Source organism: Vidua chalybeata, chromosome 4 (genome assembly GCF_026979565.1).
Source record: "Vidua chalybeata isolate OUT-0048 chromosome 4, bVidCha1 merged haplotype, whole genome shotgun sequence".
Classification (NCBI taxonomy): Eukaryota; Metazoa; Chordata; class Aves; order Passeriformes; family Viduidae; genus Vidua; species Vidua chalybeata.
Genome location: NC_071533.1, coordinates 19,741,656 through 19,762,493, shown reverse-complemented (window position 1 = coordinate 19,762,493; position 20,838 = coordinate 19,741,656). Strand labels below are relative to the sequence as shown.

Here is a 20,838-nt window from a genome sequence, read left to right as displayed (position 1 = left end):
TTTTTGCATGAAAAAAGAGGATATGAATTTTTCAATCCTCACTGAACTTTCAGTTGGATTTTAATTACTTTATGTGCTTTTGTTAAAGGCTGTATCACCTTCCAGTACAGAAAATGATGGCATTGCAGTCCAGCCAAAATATGCAACACCAAAAATTCTTCCTAAAGCCACCTCAAATTCTTCATCCCCTCCCCTTCAAGCTTCTCTGGCTTCTTTAACCACTTCAAGACCCTAACTGTGTTGGGGTTTCTTTGCTGTAGTGAATCTCTACCTGCTGGCTTACTGGTACATATGGATAAGTACATACACACATGATTTTTAGGGATTGTGAGGATTCTTTCCTGTATTTTAAGGAGAGACCATAATTGCTGAAAAAAAGCCCTTTAGCATGCAGTTTTACAATAGCAGTAGATGAACAAAATACTTTTAAAATACCTTAAACCTCTATAGGCATTTTATGGGTGTATAAAACATTTGCTGCCGCTGTTCTCTCTCCTGCCCACAGCTTAAATTGTCACTTCACTGAAGAACTAATCCTAGTTTATAACTACAAAATTTTCCAAGCTGAAAGCAGAAGGAAGCAGAAAACTGAGCAGAAAGCACACTCTGTAAATTGCACTGGGAATACATAGACTATGTATAAATAATAAGAGATTATTCCTAAAGATTGACCCTGAATAAACACAGCCTTAGTCTTCCAGGTGGTAATACATTTTAATAGAATACATTGCGTCTTACAGAAGATAACAAAATGGCATTTATTCAGTTGGTTCCTCCTTTCCTGTCTCGTGAAGGAAGAACAGAAATAAACTGTTAGCATTCCTCTAATTGTCTAAGCAGCAGAAATCCTCACCCATAAAATATGAACTAAGTACAATACACCTTTTTCTAGGTCTACAACAGCTATCGGATAATATTTCTTAAAACATACACCAGTGTGCAAATATACCTGTATACATGCATGCCTATATGCATACAGTGTTTGAATGTTGTGAATGTTCTAGTAATATTTTTAATATTAATGATTTAACAGAATTATATATAATTTATATACACACACATTTTGCACTGTTAACCTGTCAAAGTTTATAATTAAGTTAAAATGACAACTTTTCTACTTGCAACACAAGGAAAAATAACAAGTATTTCAAGACAGCAATACTTTAGAATACTACTGAAATCTGATATTCCATTAATTTTTTTTGCTTACAGCAGAGAAGCTATAAACTATCATATATGTCCTGTTATGACTAAATAGGAGATGTTTCCTTTCAGACTCCACATTTAACATGAGTGCTTGTACTTGCAACTTACAACAGTAGTAAACCTTACATGGCGAAATTCACTCCAGCTGCATCCTCTCTGCAAAACCATTAATTTTATTTATCTAAAATCCTTGTCCCTACTGGCATCATTCTTAAAACCTTCAACAGAATAAAAAGAAAAGAGCAAAGATACCTTTGTTTAGGCTTCTTGTTTAGGACAAAATATGCCAGCACATAATGAGAATACTCAAGAAAACAGGCACACTATTCTGTATGGAGGTTTGAATCTTGATCAAATACACAGCCATTAGTTTGTAATACTTCCAAATTCTAAGATACAGTTACTACTGAAACTGAAGTGTTTACTCAGTGCTGAACAAGACAGACAATTTTTGCATTTTATTGAATGGATTTTTGATGCACATTCTTGCAGCTGGCATTACACAAGACAGATTTTGATATAATGACAGAAAATGACAAAGCTGCTTTGCAAACAACTGCAGGCAGAGTAATAGTGGATTATTTCAGAATATTCTCTTCCTCAAGAACTTGGCTACAGCTGAGAGTTTCTGAGCTCCTGTGCTCAGACCAATAGAAATGAGAAACCAAGTGTGAGCAAAATATTTTCCCTCTTAATAGAAATTTAGAAAGTTAATCAGATGGAAATAGCTTCCTTTCATGTTGGTCCCTACCAAGACATTGCAAAACGCAAATTAATCTCAAAAATATCTTAACGTCACATATTTAATTGTCAGAGAAGACCAAGAAGTTCAGTTTTTTATAGTTTGGCCCCACAACAGATCTCTGGAGGAACCATCCAGCTAATCTTGTAATATCAGGCCTTTATCTTGCCTACAGAAGTTGTCTGACTATAAAAAACACATAGGGTAAAAATTATACAGGCAGTTCTATATTGTATATATTACCGTATCTTGTCAAAAGAGAAAAATTGCTCAACTTTCAGACAATGCATGTAACTGCAGGGGAAAAAAACGCAAGTGTTAAAACAGGCAAAATTGTCAAAATATTACACCAGTATCTCCAGAGGAATCTACTCCATCAATTCAACAGCTGAAAAATAAAATGCATTACTTTTTATTTCAGCTTCTGCCCAGCAGCTACTCTCACAAACGTGCCAGAACTCAGCACTTTCAATAAACAGCAATTCCTTGTGCTTCTGGTTTTGAACCCCAGCAGATGGAGCCATAGGTCTACTTTCTCAATAACTGCAAATATGAAAAAGCAACAGTCTGTGCCTTTTACATTTCTTACTGCCTTTGAGGGAAAATTTAGGAATTTAAATTATTTGTGAATTTTACCATTATCATAATTACATGTACACACCAAAAGACAATATATGTTTATTCAACACTGTAGTGTGTATGGGGGTGCAAACACTGTCTTCATAAATAAACCAACCTGCTAATACCTCTCAACACTTTCTAAACAAAGCTTTCCTAAAGAGGTTCTCCTCAAAGATGTAATTCCTAGAAATATTAAACAACATCTTCCACACAAGAAACAAAACTGAATTAGCCATCAAAGTTTAAACTGGGAGATGACATGACACATAGCTGAAATGCCTCAAACCTTCAATCAGAGCAGAATATCAATAAGCATCTGGAAGATTTTTAGACTTCACTCATAGTTTAAGGATGATGATACATTTTCTTTATTACTTAGAACTGGGAACTGTACAATAAAGGAGAACACACACAACGAAGATGTGCATTTTACACTGCGAAAATCCTGCCTCCATCCCTCATACGAGCACTACCATGCAGCAGGAGGCAAAGACCACCTCACAGACACAGTCTCTATAGACCAGCTGGCTCCAACCTTACACAGAAATTAAATTTGCCCCAGGATACTACAAATACCCACAAAACTACATGAAAATAAATGGTTTTAATTGTCAGTGTGTCAACAGAAGTCCTGATGCAGCTGATACACTGGTAAGAAGCAGTCCTTCAGTCCATGGGGTAACATTATAGTCTGTGGCTCCCACCCAAATTGTTAAGCTTCCATCATTTGGATTCCAGCACTGCACTGTCCTCAGCATTTAAGCATTGCTGCCTTCAATAAAGTTCTAATATTATTTGTCTCTCTAGTACGTTTGTGACTTGGTTTTACCTGCACAGCTCTCAGAGGTCACTGTGTGTGATCAAGCCTGTCCATGAGCACAATGTAGGAGTCTAAAAAAGCCATAAAAATTAGTTTACATTTAAAACAAAAGCTAACACCAGATAAATACTCAGGGCTTTAATGGTTACCAAGGACAATGCGAACAAATTAATAGGATCTTATTGAAAACACCAGCAAAACCAAATGCCTGAATAATAGAAGACACTAGCTAGGAAAGGGGGGTTTGAAACACTCTGGGTTTGCAAATTAAATGAATGAAACTCCTTCTAATACATAACAGCTTCACTTGCTTTTGTGAATAACAATCTTCCCTTTTCCTTCCTTGTGCATGTAACCCTTGCAGCTTGGTACAGAGCTACAGAGTGTATTCTATGGAACAGCAGCCAGAGTCATTCTCATAGTCAAATTTTATAAGTTTCTACCACATCCACACCTGCTTGGAGGTTAGTTTTCTGAACAGTTTTTATAAACAACTGGAGAGTACCTAACACAGGGCACCAGACCTTTATAAGTTATGTATATGTCTATATATACGCTCATGTACAGCTCCACACTCTTATTCCCCTCTGTACTGAAAATGTAATTGGGCAAAAAAAGCTTTTATGTATCTGGGGAAAAAATAACAAAACAAAACAAAAACCGGAAAAAAAACCCACATACACAAAAAATCCAAGAACACAGAATCCAATCACTGAGTTACCCTAAGGCAGGAGATAAAATTTCTTTCAGTTTCCTGCATTCTGCAGCCCAGGCCTATCTTTATCTTCACATACTCCTGTGCTTTCAGGAAATGAGAGAGGAAACAAGCAGATAAATTTGCAATAAAGAAGTCTGAAGCTACACAAATACATCAAAAGCCCAACTCCCATTTTGGCTGATCTTGTACCAGTTGAAGACAGTGACTTCATATATCCATAACTGCTATTCCCAGTGTTGTGATTAAATTAGAAGTGCAATCATCATTCCAAGACAACTGCAGTTACCTATATATCCTCTTCTGACTTTAAGTTAGCCAGAAGGCAAACACTAGCATAAGACAAGTTACACACACCTCATTCTATCATTTACTATCACTGGGTATGTAAATTTATCCCACTTGTACCATGTGAACTGTGGCTGTACTAAAGGACAACCAGGGTAACTGATCTTTAGAAACCTAGAGGCCACAGTTCTCTCACATTTGAGCCAGCTCCTATTTCAAATGTCTCTGCATCACAGCAAAGGTTGTCTTAAAGCACTTCAGTATCATAAACAAAATGACAGAAGGGTACCAATCTTATTCTCAGTCTTTACATACACCCAACAGCCAGTTGCTCTTCAGTAAGAGCTACTAGCAAAATACTGATTGTGTGAAGAAGATAAACTTTGACCCATTCAACAATCAGAAAGATCAGAAATGGGGTATGGACTATACCACAGTGAAGAAGCAGTCCCATTCATGTTTTGTTGTGTTGTGTTGCTTTTCTAATGGAGGAGAAACATCCCTCTCTCACCTCTGTCACTCATCTGGATTCTGGAGAAGTTTACAATGCACTTCTTACAGCATCTAGTATTCACAATATTTAACAGTTTAATTAGAAACAATTACAAGTGTAAGCAATAACCTGGAAATGCAAGCATCAAGGAGCATGAGCTTGCTTTGTGATTCAAATGCCATGGCATCAGCTCCCCCAGTTATCTTCCCCAGATATGCTTGCATACAATGAATTATTCACTTTTACCAAGTGAAGTGGACTTACACAGATCCCTGAGTACACATGAAAATTATACCATGAAGGGACAAAGAGAAATGGACTAATTTTGAGACATCTTGGGTGGACATAGAGATAACAGTCTGGGGACTGGAAAGGATTCAGGATGCCATCCTTCTTCCCTCATATTTTTCTCTCCTCTCACCTTCGTTCTTAATGCCCACAATTGTGTTTTTACAGTGCTTAGAGATAGCAGAAAAGCATGTTCAAACAACATTTTAAGGAAAACAAATCTATTTGGACTTCACACTAAATAATAGTATTTAGTCATAAACATAGGACGTGTTTATATATAGACAGCAATTTGACTTTTGGCTGTGCTTTATTTTAACTAAAAGGGAAAAGTAACCTACAGACAATTAATGGTATTTTTTTTCTTTCATGCATGAAAAATAGGTGTAAGATGCCTACTAGAGCACATTGAAAAACAGCAGATCTAGCATTTGCCTCAGCCCAGGACATAAAGAGAGGAAGAGACTTTTTGCTAGCCATTTGCTCTGGAATTCGAGTGGAACAGATCACTGCTGCACAAGGCAGTTGGTATTCTCATGAGGAAAATACCCAGAATACAGCCCTAGCTCTGTGCTGTTCAGTGCATAAAAATTGTTGGTAGAGTGAAGCAAAGCACCAATATTGGCTACTATGCCCAAACGCATTCAAAGCATCTCTATCAGTGCTGCCTCCCCGCACCCCACCCAAAAAAAAACCCAAAAACACAAAAATAACCACACACCAAAAAAATAAACAGCTTCCTGAAAATATTCTGCCATCTCACAAAACCACAAGACATTATAAGGGTCTCTAAAGCATAATCCATTTCATTTGCACAGTCAGTAGTCCATTAAAGTTCAGCTTTAAAGTACTCCTTCTTAAATCTGCGTCTCTTGCTCATTTCAAGCAACCACCTCACAACTGTCTCCACACCGTGCAGTCCCAGCAGAGCTGCAAGTCTTTGTTCAGTGCTCTCTCTCCATTCCTCTTACCTTTCTGAATCACAGCTCCAATGTCAGCAGCAATTTACTTTTTATTATAAAGCTTCCTGCACATTTCCCAGTCTGGCCCCTTTTCAGTCTCAAGTGCCACCTGCCTCTGCTGTGTATGGCAACCAGCAAATCAGTGATAACAAGGGTTGGGATCATTTATTACCTCTGTCACTGGTTCAGTATGTGACCTTAACTGCATTAAAAAGGACCAAATCCTCATCTGCTGTAAATTCAACAGCTCCAATGAAGTAGATCATGCCGATTTAAACCATTTGGCCTTTCATCCTTATAAGCCTCAATCATCCCATCTGTAATTCTTCATTAACTCTTGCAAAAGCAACACTTGGACATGAACGATCCAATCACTCCCAGCACACAAACTCATAATTTAAGCAGATGTAAGCAGAGTTTTCTCCGTCTTTTAGCTTTTTTTTTTTTTATGCTGACCAAGGAGAGAATCCCTTAATGGATTACAATAAAAATGAATAAAACCCTAATAAATTAATCATGCAGTTCTGAAGAGCCATACGCCTGTGCTCCATTCCAGTTTCTCCCTACGTGTCTGCTTAGAGCTACGTTAAAAACAGAGCACTGAGACAGATCCATGGTTTATCTCACATCCTCACAGCCAAAAAGGCAGAGTGCTAAAAACTCTTACGAAGGATCCACTGTGTTTATGTCCCATGGAAGTCAACAGAAACATGCTTGAAAGAAGCATGTGCTTTTGAGTGAAAGGATTTTAAAAATACAACGTATCTGTGGCTATTATTATTCATGAAATAAAACGTGAAAACTTTGCCTAACACTAGGCAGTTTAATTTACAGACTGGCCTTTGATCAATAAAAAGGTAATTGTAGTGTATCACTGTTGAAGCTGTTGACTGCATTACCACAAAATAATGTAATAGCTCTTTTCCAAACTTCTCTAAGATCAACAGAAAAGAACAATTCCCAACTCATGCCTTGAAAGAAATCTGGTGATGCAAAATCAACTGATAACACTCAGACTGAGGATTCAGATTGAATGAAAACTTCCAGGCAAGCTACTGCCAGCTTACTAACTCTAATGAAAGGGAACCACATGATTCCTGTTCCCTGCAGTTTTTACCACACATAAGATGTGTGCCTCATGGGGATGAATATTAAGCACATTCCTAATTACCATCCTCAATACTGTGTAATTCCATTATTTTAATTGCAAACTAACTGCTTACATTTCTTTATATGCTAATATACTCCACTGGACACTACTTATAAGAAGAATACATTTTTAGTAATCAAACACACTACATTTAGAACTAAATCATGATACTTATCATGTTCCACTTAAGACTTCCATGAACCTTAGCAAAGACTCAGGCAAGACCCCTTTTGTTATATTGAAATTATAATTATTTCTAGATTAAATTTATCACACTAATTTCCACCTGTCTTCTTGCTAATATAAACAATGAAAGAGAAGAACACTCCAGAGAATTCAATATATTCACATACTGAAATTCTAATTGCAAGTTGTTAATCAAACATTAAAACACAGTGGCTCACATTTCTGTAGCATTGAGTATAGCACACTTGAAGATAACCAAGTGCCACAGTAATCCAAGTGCCACAGTAATGCCTGGAACCACATGTGCAAGTAAACACACACAAAGAAAAGACCTGCATTTTGTTTTGAAAACTGAAGGTTAACAAAGTCTAAGCATAAAACTGAGCCCACAAAGCAAGCACAGAAAGAAATAAAAGAAATCAACTTATGTTGCTCTGTTCTTTTGAGAGTTTAAAAGTTTTTCTAAAAGTTTTTTATGCCTTCTGATGTTTACTTATTGAGGTAATTGGGAAATACCCGTAGCTGTTTTTTGACACCTCTTTAATGCATTCAAGGCTGGAAACCTGCTGTATTTAGCTGTCTTTCAATCTGAGTTTTGTGTTCACACACAAGTGTGTGAAATCTGCTTTTATATCTCTGATTTTTGGAACTGAGAACCATATGGTATCTTGGTTTTGCATTTCTTAGATCTTCTTAATTGTGCCTGCATAGCAATTAAGTTTGTGCATAAATTTGAGAAAATAACACATTCATTTGTTCTTAGTGTATAAAGCATACTAAGAATTCATTTCAGCTTCCACAATAACCATAAAAAGCATTCAGAACAGGACAATTTGGGTTACAGTTACAACATACTTAATTTGACCCTTTAAGGCTTGCTTTACTTTGTTTTGGTCTTTTGTTATGAAATGGCAGGACACAGTATGTCCAATTCATCTAGTGAAGCGGGCTAAATTATGTCTTTGTGCACTGATCCAGCAAAGTACTCCACACTGTGCTTATGTCCCATTTGAAGTTAATGGGATCACTTATGTTTTAGAAGAAATGTGTGCTTTAAAGTGTTTTACTGAATAGGGGTGAGATTATTCTCAAAGTCAAGCATGTGCTTAAGTGCTTGGCAGAACTGAATTAGTTAACATCTATGAGTTAGCACAAGAAAAACTGAACCTTGTAGCATGCTTTTTTAGAAGATCTGTTTTCCAAGTTCCGCTTCAGTTTGACTGGCTCTGAGAGAAAATTATTATGCAATAAGTCAGATACTGTGATGCACCTTTCAATGGAATTAAAAAACAAATTAGGATGACTTTAGGACTCTTCCTCATTCAGATGTTGTTCTCTCACCAAACTTCTCTTTTCAATTTTTGTCTCTTACTAACTTTTTAAATAGTTTTTGTATTTTTGCCATTTTTTCTTTAACTCCCTGTTCTAGGCATTTATCAACCTCTAGGTTGAGAGGTGAGCTGAATTTCTTCCTTGAGTTTATGAGCAGTTGTATATTTCCATAGGCAACTCTCCTGCTGGGAGACAGGTCTCCAAATTGTTCACTCTGAATTGACACTAGAGGTTATTTCTGCCGTCATTTCTCCATTCCTATTGGCAACCTTGCTGACCAAATTTCTGTTTCTATGTAATTGTTCCTCCTTTGTATGTGCTAAAATTGTTGGAGGCAAAATGTTGACTACAGATTTGTGTTGCTTAGACATAAGGGAACATGTTATAAAGAAATAACAATTTGTCTTCCTACCAAACTTCTAGGCATGGTGTAGTAGTTACCTCTCTGTCATCCTAGCCAGGAGGCAGAAGACAAATGGATTGCACCCTGCTAAGAAGTTAATTATTTGACTGGACTTCCAGGACTGGCATAAAGAATCCACTCCTGTAAAAATGCTGTCACTAAATGTCTCTGATGTTTCAGGAAATCAGATTAGGCTTGAGAGTTATATTTGGTGATGAAGGGGAGCAAATTATACCAACTTGGACATAATGATGGATTCTGATTAAAGCCTTTTAGAAGTTGTACAGTGGTTAACAGTGACAAAGCACACCAGAGACATCCAGGAACATACAGTAAAGAAATTCTTATATCTAGGGACTCTAAAATCTAAACATGAAGTTAAAATACTGATTAGGTTAAAATATTCCTGATATCGTAATTCTGATGAGAGGGATAGGTTCTTATGAGTCACTTGGTTACTTTTCCACTTAAAGACCTGGATATTTATATAATACCTGGGGTAAATGGAAACTGTGATATATTTTGTAGACTTTTCTGTGTTGAACTTGGGTACTAGCATTAATGGAAGTTTGTGTTGGCTTGTGACTACAAGATGTGAAGTGCCAGATAATTGGGTGCTTAAATCCAGAGAAACAAATTAAATTAAGTGTTCATTTTTTCTGGAATCCTTAGAGCTTCCATGATGATCTTGCTCTCTTTAGGCAGCTCTGAGTTTTCAAGTTTGTTATACTACGATGTGAAATAACTTACAGACGCATGTTATGTCAAAGAGGGAAGAAAAATAACTTAAAAAAAAGATTTTATTTTCTGATTCTACTATATATAGAATATCAAAAGTGACAGTGGATTGGAGAATGAAATTGTCACTTCTCCAACCACACTGGTCAAACTAACGGTTCATCAATTCTCTCTACCCACAAAGAAGAATGTAAAACAATTATTATTTACATGAACAGTGTGAAAAAAATCGGTAAAATATATAAACATCAGAAGGCATAAAAAACTTTTAGAAAACTCTAAAGTGGAAGTATGTAGGTTTAGATTTAACATAAAGAGACTTTTCATGATGAGAGTGGTGAGACACTGGAAAAAGTTGCTCAAAAAATGCTCCATCCCTGGAAGTGTTGAAGACCAAGGTGGGTTGGGCTTTGAGCAACATGGTCTAGTGGAAAGCATGCCTGGCCACAGCAGTGGGGTTGGAGCAAGGTGATATTTAAAGGTCCCTTCCAACCCAAACCATTCTGTGAGTCTGCCCAACTGCCAGAGCTGCAGTGTTGAAAGGCATCTAAAAACTGTCAGCTACACAAAGCCTGCTAAAATAACTCTCCAAAGCAAGAGACCTTGCATACTAATGACCAATCTAAATTCTAGGTGAACCTCAAAGGTACCTCAGAACTGATTTTGGGATGGGTGGTGCTGGAGAAGTCCCTTAATGAGCAACATAAAAATGAGCCTGCACCACAGTTAAGATTCTACACACCAGGAGGGAAATCCTCTTCTGTTTAGAACTGCTTAATACAGCTGCTGAACCAGGCCCTCCTATACTGCAGCACAACATGTGAACATATTCCCAAAACACAGCCTATTTACATCTGATTACAGAAACATCTACTGATAGCCATATATTCTAATTCTCACATCTCCCTTGTATTTTTTGTTTGTTACATAATGAAACTTTCAAACTGGAACCAGCAGGTAAATTAAGGGACTTTTAAGACACAAATGCAGATAGCATGAATGAGGAGCAAGCACATGCTTGTCTAGAAGCCACACCAGGAGGGTGAGTATATTAATATTTAATCTAGAAGCTCTTGTTAGACAACAGGCAGTCACTTGGCACTTGTAAATGTCACATTTAAGCAAGCATCCTGCTTGCAGACTCTCTCGGCACACTGTAAAAACACTAACAAAATGACACAGAGAGATGAAGTCCACAGAGAGGATATAATCAGAAGTAATGAAGGAGAGGTCTGTTCCTAGACAGCAAACTGCCAGATTCAGAGCCATTAAATCAGCCTTCTGCTTTAGCAGAGCAGGATATATTTTGTATGAAAGTTCTAAAACTTTAAAAGTGTTACTAAGAAATTGAACTAGTGACAGCACTGTGCCACCCACCAGTTTGGATGAGATATTTAAAAACATCTGATGCACAGCAGCCTTAACTAGTGAGATCTTGGTGAGATCTTTTGAAAAATCACAACTCTGTGCAAAGGGACAAACAAGACTTCTAAAAATCTACTATATCTGACTACAGCTTACACAGACAACAGCAAAAAAATGCATAAGCTTCCTGAGATAATTTCCTAGAGCGTTACATTCAATGTCTCAGTGATGTCAGACGATGACAACAGCAAATCTCCCTCATTTTCTTCTGTCAAGAACATATGTCACAAAGGCAAGTATCACATGCAGGTGGAAACGAGGCAATAATCTTCCAGCATCTGACAGTGACCAGACAGTGCAACTTAGTAGAGCAAAACACTGAATAGAAATGAAGTCCTTTCTTAAAAAGAAAATGCTGCCACAAGAAGCTTCAAGATAGTTTTTCTACTTCAAATGGTGATAAAAATGTCTTATATTTAAAAAAAAAAGGAGGTTCTTATTTCAGAAGCCATGCATTATTTTGATTAGACCAATGCTTGTAGTTCCTAAGCCACATTATTTATTTAATCACACTCATATTTAAGAAAATATGTTCAGTACTTCAATAAGCTTCCAATTCAAATACGAAACAAATCTGAACAAGCAAAGCTGATGGATGAAATTAAAAGGATAGCACAGAAACTAGGTTTTTTGTGATGAAGTTTTCTAGTATGGTTCTAAATTAGTCTAATAAAAATAGAGATTATACATTACATAGATCTCTGACGAAAGTCAGTAGAAATTGGTTTGCCTTCTCCTGTCTTGACTCTAGAGATACTAGAGGTATTTTGCAACTTTTTTAGTTAGCCACAGCCTCTTCTTTCATGCTAACAATAAGTTTTTACTCATCATTTATAATTCAAATGAGGATTTAGTATGTCTTCCTAAGCAAAAGGCTTAACAAAATAAAGGAAATTTCTCTTGGTGAGCACACTTGTTGGTCTAAATTTTCCTATACACATTCACTGAGTACCCCAATGAAGTGGAGTATCACTATCCTTTCAGTCTTCCCTTTGTTGACTTTTGACATTTCCTACCAAATCTACTGTGCAAATTATAGTCCCTGAGGAATTCCAAAGCATCCCATCAGGCATATTTCTAAAGGGTTTGTCTACGATGTTTATATAATGCCCAATTATCAAATCAATTTTAAAAAATGATTGTAGTTGTTTTACATGTATAAAATTCTGTATTTTTATTAATGTTTTTGAAAGATCATGTATCATATCTGTGACGCTCTCTTTTTGTCTTCAACCCAGCTGCAAAGGGGATGGAGTTCTTTAATTTCCATCCCATGTGGAAAACTACACTACGGCTGTATTACTTTTCTCTTAATGATATCAATAAAATTAACACCTCTGCTTTAGTCCTAAATTCCTATCAAGAAGGGCAGAGATTGTACTCTCTATTACCTCTTAAGAGCATAACTGGTCTAATAATTATGTCAAGGGTTACAGCATTTTTTTACTGTGAGCCAAAGGCCACTCTGTAAAACACTCCAATGCGGCGCAGTTTTGGAGACAGGCACTCAACTGAACACACTGAAGTTCATGTGACACTGCCAGAGTTTATTGATGGGCACTCCCTTTTATAGGGGCTTCAAATGTCCCAAGCTTACACACTTGACTGAAGCTGGTTGAGGTGAGGTCTGTTATGGCACATTTATCTGTGCAGCTTACAGGCCAGCTGTAGCTGTCACAACAATGCATTCTCTTTCAGTCTCTTTTCTGGATCCTATCACAAACAATTTCAGAAGACATGGCCAGCTGAAAAATAGGTGTAGCTTCAGTAAAGTCCAACAGCAGCTGCACGAATTACTTTCCCTTTATTATGTACATGGCATAAATATAAACATACAATTCTTCACCCTGCTGAAATAGTAAATATATATATATTCCCTCAGATTCCTACGGTCTCTCATGGCTCAATGTCTCTCTTAGATTTATCTCTGATTTCAAGGAATAGGCAGGCTTTTCTCAAGTCCAGACTCCAGCTGACTGCTTTTTGTGCTCTGTCTCATCCTCGACGCAGAACTCTCCGAGTTCTTCACAACAAAAGTCCAGCAAAACAGACAGGTACAACATGCACAAGTCAGGTAGCTCTCTCCACAGCCAGTCCCCCAGCAGCCTTGGCCTTTTCAGCCATCCTGCCTGGGCCACACTCACATAGCATGTGCCTCCCCAGGACCTGGAGCAGCAAGGCCCGGGCACAGGGAACCAGTCCTCCTGTGCCCAGCTGGCTGTCATCTGGAGGTCCTGGCAGGCAGCCTGCTGGAGCAGCTCAGCGGAGTTTGGCTCATCTCTGCCTTTGCAGGAAAGCCAGGAGACACTGGAGAGCGCTGAGCGACAGGGCTCAGCCAGGGGGGGACGTTGCCAAGTGGCTGCAAGCCAGGACCTGCTACGGCCTTCGGCCAACAACATGCAGGGCAAGGGCTGAGAGTCCACATGGAGGAAAAGCTTGGGCAGGCACCAAAGCTTCTCTTCCTCCTTCCCAGCCCTTTGCCCCATCCCAAGAGGCAGAGGTGGGTCTCAGCTGCTGCAGAGGAAACCAGGATAGGCTGACAAACAAGACAAAGCCTGCCTGAAGTCTTTTCCACATGATCTGCTGCCTTGGTCAGCCCAGTCAGGCCTGAGTTTGTACAAGAGAGGCCAAGCCCAGAGAGAGAGGTCTCAGGAGACCATGCTGCCCTTTGCATTTTGTTCCCTTCCATGTGCCTTCCATGACATGGGGCAGACACCCTCAGCTTCTCCAGGAACATGCTGCCAGGGTGATTGATCCTGCAGGAACTATGAGCTATCTGGCTTAAGGAAAACCCTGACTTGACAAAGATGTACTTAAGGCACCTGTGCCATTGCTACCTGCAGGGAGACATTCTCCATAGACAAAAAAAAGGTGGGAAGACTAGGACGAGAAAGAGACATTTCTCTACTTGACATACATTCACACCTCCAGCAAGGCTTGGGATTGGGGGCAGGACATTGCAAGCAAGGTCACAGGTACTATAACTTTGACCGACTTCCAGCCAGTTTAAGCATTACTACAAATCAATGCAGGGATGTGGGAATCCATCACTGAGACTTTCCACTGTAGGTAAGGAAAACTCATCCAACTCCTGCTCAAGAGAGAGGATACAGAAGTTATAACCATGGGGTACCCTATGGTTTTACCTGTGAGACGACAGAGAAGACGTGAGCAACTGAGACGGAAAACCTACCCCAACTCTAGAGACGCAGGTACATGAATTGCAGGGGAAAACAACCAGAAATGGGAGTGCCTTCAGGAAAGCTGCTGCTGCTCCAGTCTGCAGTGGGCAATTTCATAGGCAGAGAGGTAAAGCTGACTTTACTTCTGATCTTATGGAAAGAAATTCTAACCCATTTCTACAAGATCTAAGCGAAGGATCCTGTGAAGAGTATTAGAGGGGTCTTGCCTCCAGCCAAGAGGATATGAGGGACAACTGGATTTACTGGACTTTGTGGATCCAATGGCTTGGAACATCAGAAATACAGGAGGTACAAGGCTCTAGCAGATACCAGCACAAAGGGCCCTAATGGCATTGAACTATGCAGTGGGCTTGTTGTATAGCTGCTTTGGAGACAAAGGAAATTAAACAGCTGCCCACCTTGCCTGGTCTCTCGAGGACCCTCCTCTCATGCGATTAATGAAGGTTGAAGGACCACAGGTACTGATCTCTACCACAACAGTGCATCAGCAGCAATGTCACATCAACCAAGACTCCATGCTTCTCCTCCATAAACTGAGTCACCAACTGGATCACCAAAGAGTCATTAGTAGGAACTGCTCACCCTTTAACAGCCCCATATGACAAGTGGGAAAGTCTAATGAAGAATGGCTATTAACAGTAGATTATTGTGACATGACTGAAATCAACCTGCTGCTATACCAGACACACTTCAACACAGTCAAAGGCAGCCCAGTGGTGTACCAAAACCTGTACCACTAATGTGTTTTTCTCAATCCCTTTGGCAATAGAGCTCGCTTGCACTTGGAGGGGTACCCAGTATACCTGGAATCCCCCACCCCTGGGGGAGAGATACAGCTTTACCATCTGCCATGGACCGATCCAGGCTGCACTGGAACAAGGAGAAGCTCAGGAACACCTGCAGTAAATTGATGACACCATCATGTGGGGTAATACAGCAGAAGATGCTTTTGAGAAACAGAAAAAATACCTCAAATCTTTCTGAAAGCTGGTTTTGCCATTAAACAAAGTAAGGTCATGAGACCTGCACAGGAATAAAATGGTAAGATAGAGTTTGTTAGATGCCAATGGGTATGATCAACAAAATCACACCTGCATATCCACCAATTAGTAAGAAACACACACAAGCTTTCTTAGGCATTGTAGGCTTCCAAAAAATACACATTCCAAATGACTGTCTGATTGCCAGCTCTCTCTATCAAGTGACCCAGAAGAAGAACAATTTCATACGGGGCTCTGAGCAACAACAAGCCTTCAAACAAACAGAACAGGTGACAGTCCATGCAGCAGCCCTTGGACCGGCCTAGACAGGAGAAGATGTAAAAAGCAGACAACAGTCAGAGAGAACCAAGCTTCCTGGAGCCTCTGACAGAAAGCACCAGGGGAGACTTGAGGTCAGCAGCTAGGGATTTGGAGTCAGGAACACAATGGATCTGAGGCCTGCTACTCCAAATGAAGAAATACTGCCAGAAAAACTGTTTTGAGTTTTGTTAAGTATATTGTGCTAATAAAGAAAGTGAATTACTTAAGTATATGAAAGCAGGTTACTCCAGCAGAAAAGATGGGACACCACTTCTTCAATAAATTACTTTAAAGACAAGTGGTTTCTGACCTGTAAGAGAGCTGATAACCTTCAAATTTGAAGCCTAGAAGCTTCACTTTTTCATCAAATAAAGTGATTTAGACTCAGAAGAAAAGACATGGAAGAAAAAGAGATGTGTTTCAGAGCCACAGCTACCTGACTGTCCAGCAAAAATGTAGGGCAAGGCAAGAGTCAGCAGATGCTTGTCATAAAATCACAGAATATCCTGAGTTAGAAAGAATCCATAAGGATCGTGGGTCCAACTCCAAGCCTGCACAGGACAACCCAAAGAATCACACCATGTGTCTTTAGCAGAGAGGAAACTTAATGACAGAGCAACCTTCTCACCCTCACAACTTCATTTTTAACAAAACGGACCTTCATTAAACTGCATTCTTTTCTAGTAATGTTAAAATGTTAAAAGCAGAGTTAAACCTCTGCAGGGACAGGATTTCATGTTTCTATCTAACAGAAAGAAAGCTTAGAGCAGCAACACATTGCTTACATATTTCTTGCACTTTTAACTCCTCGAAGGACATCAGAGAGATTGGATAAGGGAAACAAACCCCAGCCTTTCAAGAAGTAAAAAATTGTCATTCAATGAATGCAGCTGTAGACAACTGGAGAAAATCAGATGTAGTGAAGAACAAATCCCTTAATTTTGATGAATCTTGGAACTGGACAACTCAAAAATGAGGTCAACAGCCCTAGAGGCAGTTTCAGGAAGGTCCAGAGCAAAAAAAGCTAACAGGATGGCATTTCCTTTGGAAAAGGTCTGGAATGGTGTCAGGAACTACAATGAAGTGAGAATGACTTGGAGTGGCTGCTCCTTCAGCTCAATTCTAAAAAGCAAGTCCAACTGATAAGATGTGCTGAATGCTAAACTTAATGACTGCCTTCATAGAGAAAATAATACCCAGGCTTTACCACCAGAACTACAGACTGTATCCCAGGAAAGTACAGAATATTAATGCAACTCACTCTGTTTTGATCACTCAACCAGATCATCAAGAAATATCACTGAACAATGGAAGGATTTTTTTTCTTGTATTTTACTCTCAGAAGACACTTTGAATAATAATGCAGTGACTCATAAGGCGAAATAATTCAAGAGGCAGCAAATAAATCTATGACAAGTTTGTGAACAAAATACCTGCCATTTGTCCCTATTTACTGTACTCTTTATAACTTTGTGCATAACAAAGAAATGAGTCTTCAGCCTTGACTGATCCTCAATTATATAAGGGACAGAGATCAAACATCAGCCGGCAAAATTACTTCCAAGGAAAGATCTGACAATTATTGATTGGCTTAAGCAGAATTAAAGGGGAAAAAAAAAAAAAAAACAGGTCATGAACTTCTAATGAACGGTAAATAAACTGTAGAAAGAGACAACACTTTGTAGGGAACAGATTAAGTTTCACACTTGACAAAATTGCTAAAAAAACTTTTACAGTTATAAAATAGTCAATAAGAATAAAGTGTTTCGCTTTCCTTACAGTTTTGCTGCTGCTTTCAAGAACTTAAGAACCAAAGTCCCATATCTCTCTAGCAAAAACTACATATCTCTCTAGCAAAGGGCAACGCAAGAAGATAATGAGTTTTCCAGTGAAGGAAATATTATACACATTCCTACACATTACACTCCTATTGTATATTTTTCCATAGACCTGTAAGGCTGAATTGAAAAAAAGGAAGTTAATCAATACATTCCTCAGGAGGCTATAAAGGTTAACATACTACTGACAAGAAGATCCCTCTTAAAGACCATGACCTGACAAAAACAATTTTAACTGACACTTTTAAAAACATATCCTATTAGAGCCAGTAAATCCCCTTCCACTTCCCAAAGCAAGGCTGATTTCAGTGAACTTTTAATTCAGATTATATTAGACTATTAGATTATATTAGACTACTTTTAGCATGACCTGATATAGCAAAGCTTGCAGTGGAAACTTGTCATTTTCCCCTGGTTTAATTATCTTGCACCTTCATCTGACATAACTTTATACCTACCTTCCATGGTATTAGAAAGCAAGCTCCTTCTATCAGTAGAGAATACTAGAATGAATACCTTTAGAAAGAATACCTTTATTAATGAAATATACAGTATTCAAAATGGATAAAGTAAAGAGACTGAGGAGACGATGTCTTTGAGCACTGCCTTCAAGGTGGCACTTTGTCATTTACCAATATGGCATGCCCTTGGCAGCTCCCCATCGACCCTGCAGCTGTGGCTGTCTCAACAGAAACATCAGTCTTCAAGACACCAGCGATGCCCCCTGCATTTCTGTGGTGCCTGGTGTGATCTTGGGGAAGCCACCTTGTCATCCAAGCATTAAAATGGATAATGCTTTCAGGGTTAGTGGAGAGATATAAGGAAATGTTTACACAAGAGCTCTAAAATCTTTAAGTGACAAGACTTTCTGAAACAAATAGGCACAGCAAAGTGGGGACAAATAGCAACACAAAGAAATTGCCTTAGAAATGCCAAAGATTCATTATTCATTATTTTAGTATTATCCCAAACATTCAAGTGGGAAAGTTCCATTGCTAAATGTTAGACTGTACATCTGCTGCTTGCTGAGAACATATGTTGCAATTGTAATGGGAACTGCTGTCTAAGGGAATACAGCAGTTTTTTTGAGAAACACTTGCATTGTTCATCATCTTTCATTAACCACATACAAGTTGCTCTGTCATTCACAAAAGCATAAAATGGGTCTTTAAATGTAATCTAGTTCCAACACCCCATGGACCAGGACACCTTCCACTAGACCAGGTTGCTCAGAGCTCCATCCAGCCTGGCCTTAAACACTTCCAGGGATGGGTCATCCACAGCTGCTCCAGGCAACCTGGTGCAGTGTCTCACAACCTTTACACTGAGAAATTCCCTCCTAATATCTAATCTAAGTCTACTTTCTTCCAGTTTAAAGCCTTTTACCCCTTCTCCTACCCCAAGCCCTTGTAAAAATTCCCTCTCTGGCTTTCTTGTAGGTCCCCTGCGGGATATTGGAAGATGCTATATCATCTCGTCAAAACTTTCTCTTCTCCAGACTGAACAAACTCAACTCACTCAGCATGAGTAGAAGTGCTCCAGCCCTCTGATCACCTTTGTCACCTCCTTTGGACATGCTGTAACAGGACAAAGTCCTTCTTATGTTTGAGGCCACAGAGTTGATGCAGCACTGCAGGTGGGGTCTCACAGGAGCAGAGGGGCAGAATCCTCTCCCTCACCCAGCTGGTTATGCTGTTTGTGATGAAGTCCCGGATACAACTGGACTGCAAGCACACATTGACAGGTCATGTCCAACCTCTCATGCACTAGGCATCCCAAAATCTTTCTTTTCAGGGCTGCTCTCAGTCCATTCTCCACTCATTGCATATCAGGATTTGGGCACATATTTGCATAGTCCTGTTTTGAACTGTTCTGTATTATGTATCTGTAATTTTTTTTTTCATTTCTAATTATGTAGCCAGGATGCAAAGCCACGCAACAGATCAAATTATTCAGAAGTAAAGACTATCTCTCATTTCAGGCTAAACGCCAGAGCAAGTAAGCATTTTCATAATTATCTTTGTTTTGATAATTTATTTTTTTTAAAGAGTCCCCAGGTGACAGCATCATACTTACAATCTGTTCTGGAAGTTTACACCAATCTCTGTAAGTAAAAAAAGCCCATAACAAAACCTTCTAAGTAATTTATGTTAGATTAACCAATTTGAAATGTATAGGTAAGTGTCAACAATTTCACATTTACTTGAATTTCTTATTACTCCAGTTCTGGACCACCACCAAACAAAACACTCCTGTGTGTATTTGAGCAGATTAATTGTCTGACACAAAAGAGAGTGGAAATACTGGACACTATGGATTAGTCCTATTGTCATTTATCTGCCTTCAGCAGATAAAAGGGATATTCAGCATCTTACTGATGGAAGACTTCTTCTTTCCTTACATTCTTACAATGAACCGTAAAATACATGTTTTCCTCTTATTTGGCTTTGACAAATTAGCAGTGTGAATTTGCCAAGCACAGGGATTTGGCATTCCACACTTTATTGAATGAGGAAGTCATTAACAGATCAAAGCTCAGATGCTGGTGTGCCTGTTCAAAGTTATTTTCATTCTTACATAAATACTTCTCAGGCACTTTGACACACTCCTGGCTGTTATGGGGATACCATATACAAGGAAATATTTTCAATATTCAGGCCAATGTGTTTCATTAACCATTATGGTCTTAGCTTTATGGGTTCTGACTGCAGCTTTAAGAGTCTTCGTTTATAAGGAGGATCTGAAGAAAATTACAAACAAAATGCTGACACACCCATGAAATGGAGAAAACATCTAATGACTCAGACATTAAACTTTGCTCAGGAAGATGACTGAATACAAAGAGCAAAATATATAGGAATCTTAAACAGAAAACACAAGGAAAGTGAGGTTTAGGCACACAGTAACTAAAAATGGAAGTGGCACCAAACTATCAAAGTACTACTTAAGATACACAGGAGATAGCCGTAGACAGATAATTCAGATTGTACTAAAAATGCAATTATAGTTATTTAATACAAGAAAGTACTACAGATAGCCCATTACAGCCAAACACAAAACTTTCAGTCCACAAAAACCAAAGGATTCCTGGGAATATCCACACCAAAGATACTGGCAAAAAAAAAAT

The 20,838-nt window shown here is 38.7% G+C and overlaps 1 protein-coding gene across 5 annotated transcripts in view; it reads right to left on the bottom strand.

Annotated features, from left to right (window-relative positions):
• The window catches only part of CCSER1 (coiled-coil serine rich protein 1), a 603,186-nt gene that overhangs the window by 537,353 nt on the left and 44,995 nt on the right, over positions 1–20,838 (bottom strand). The window lies entirely within an intron of this gene.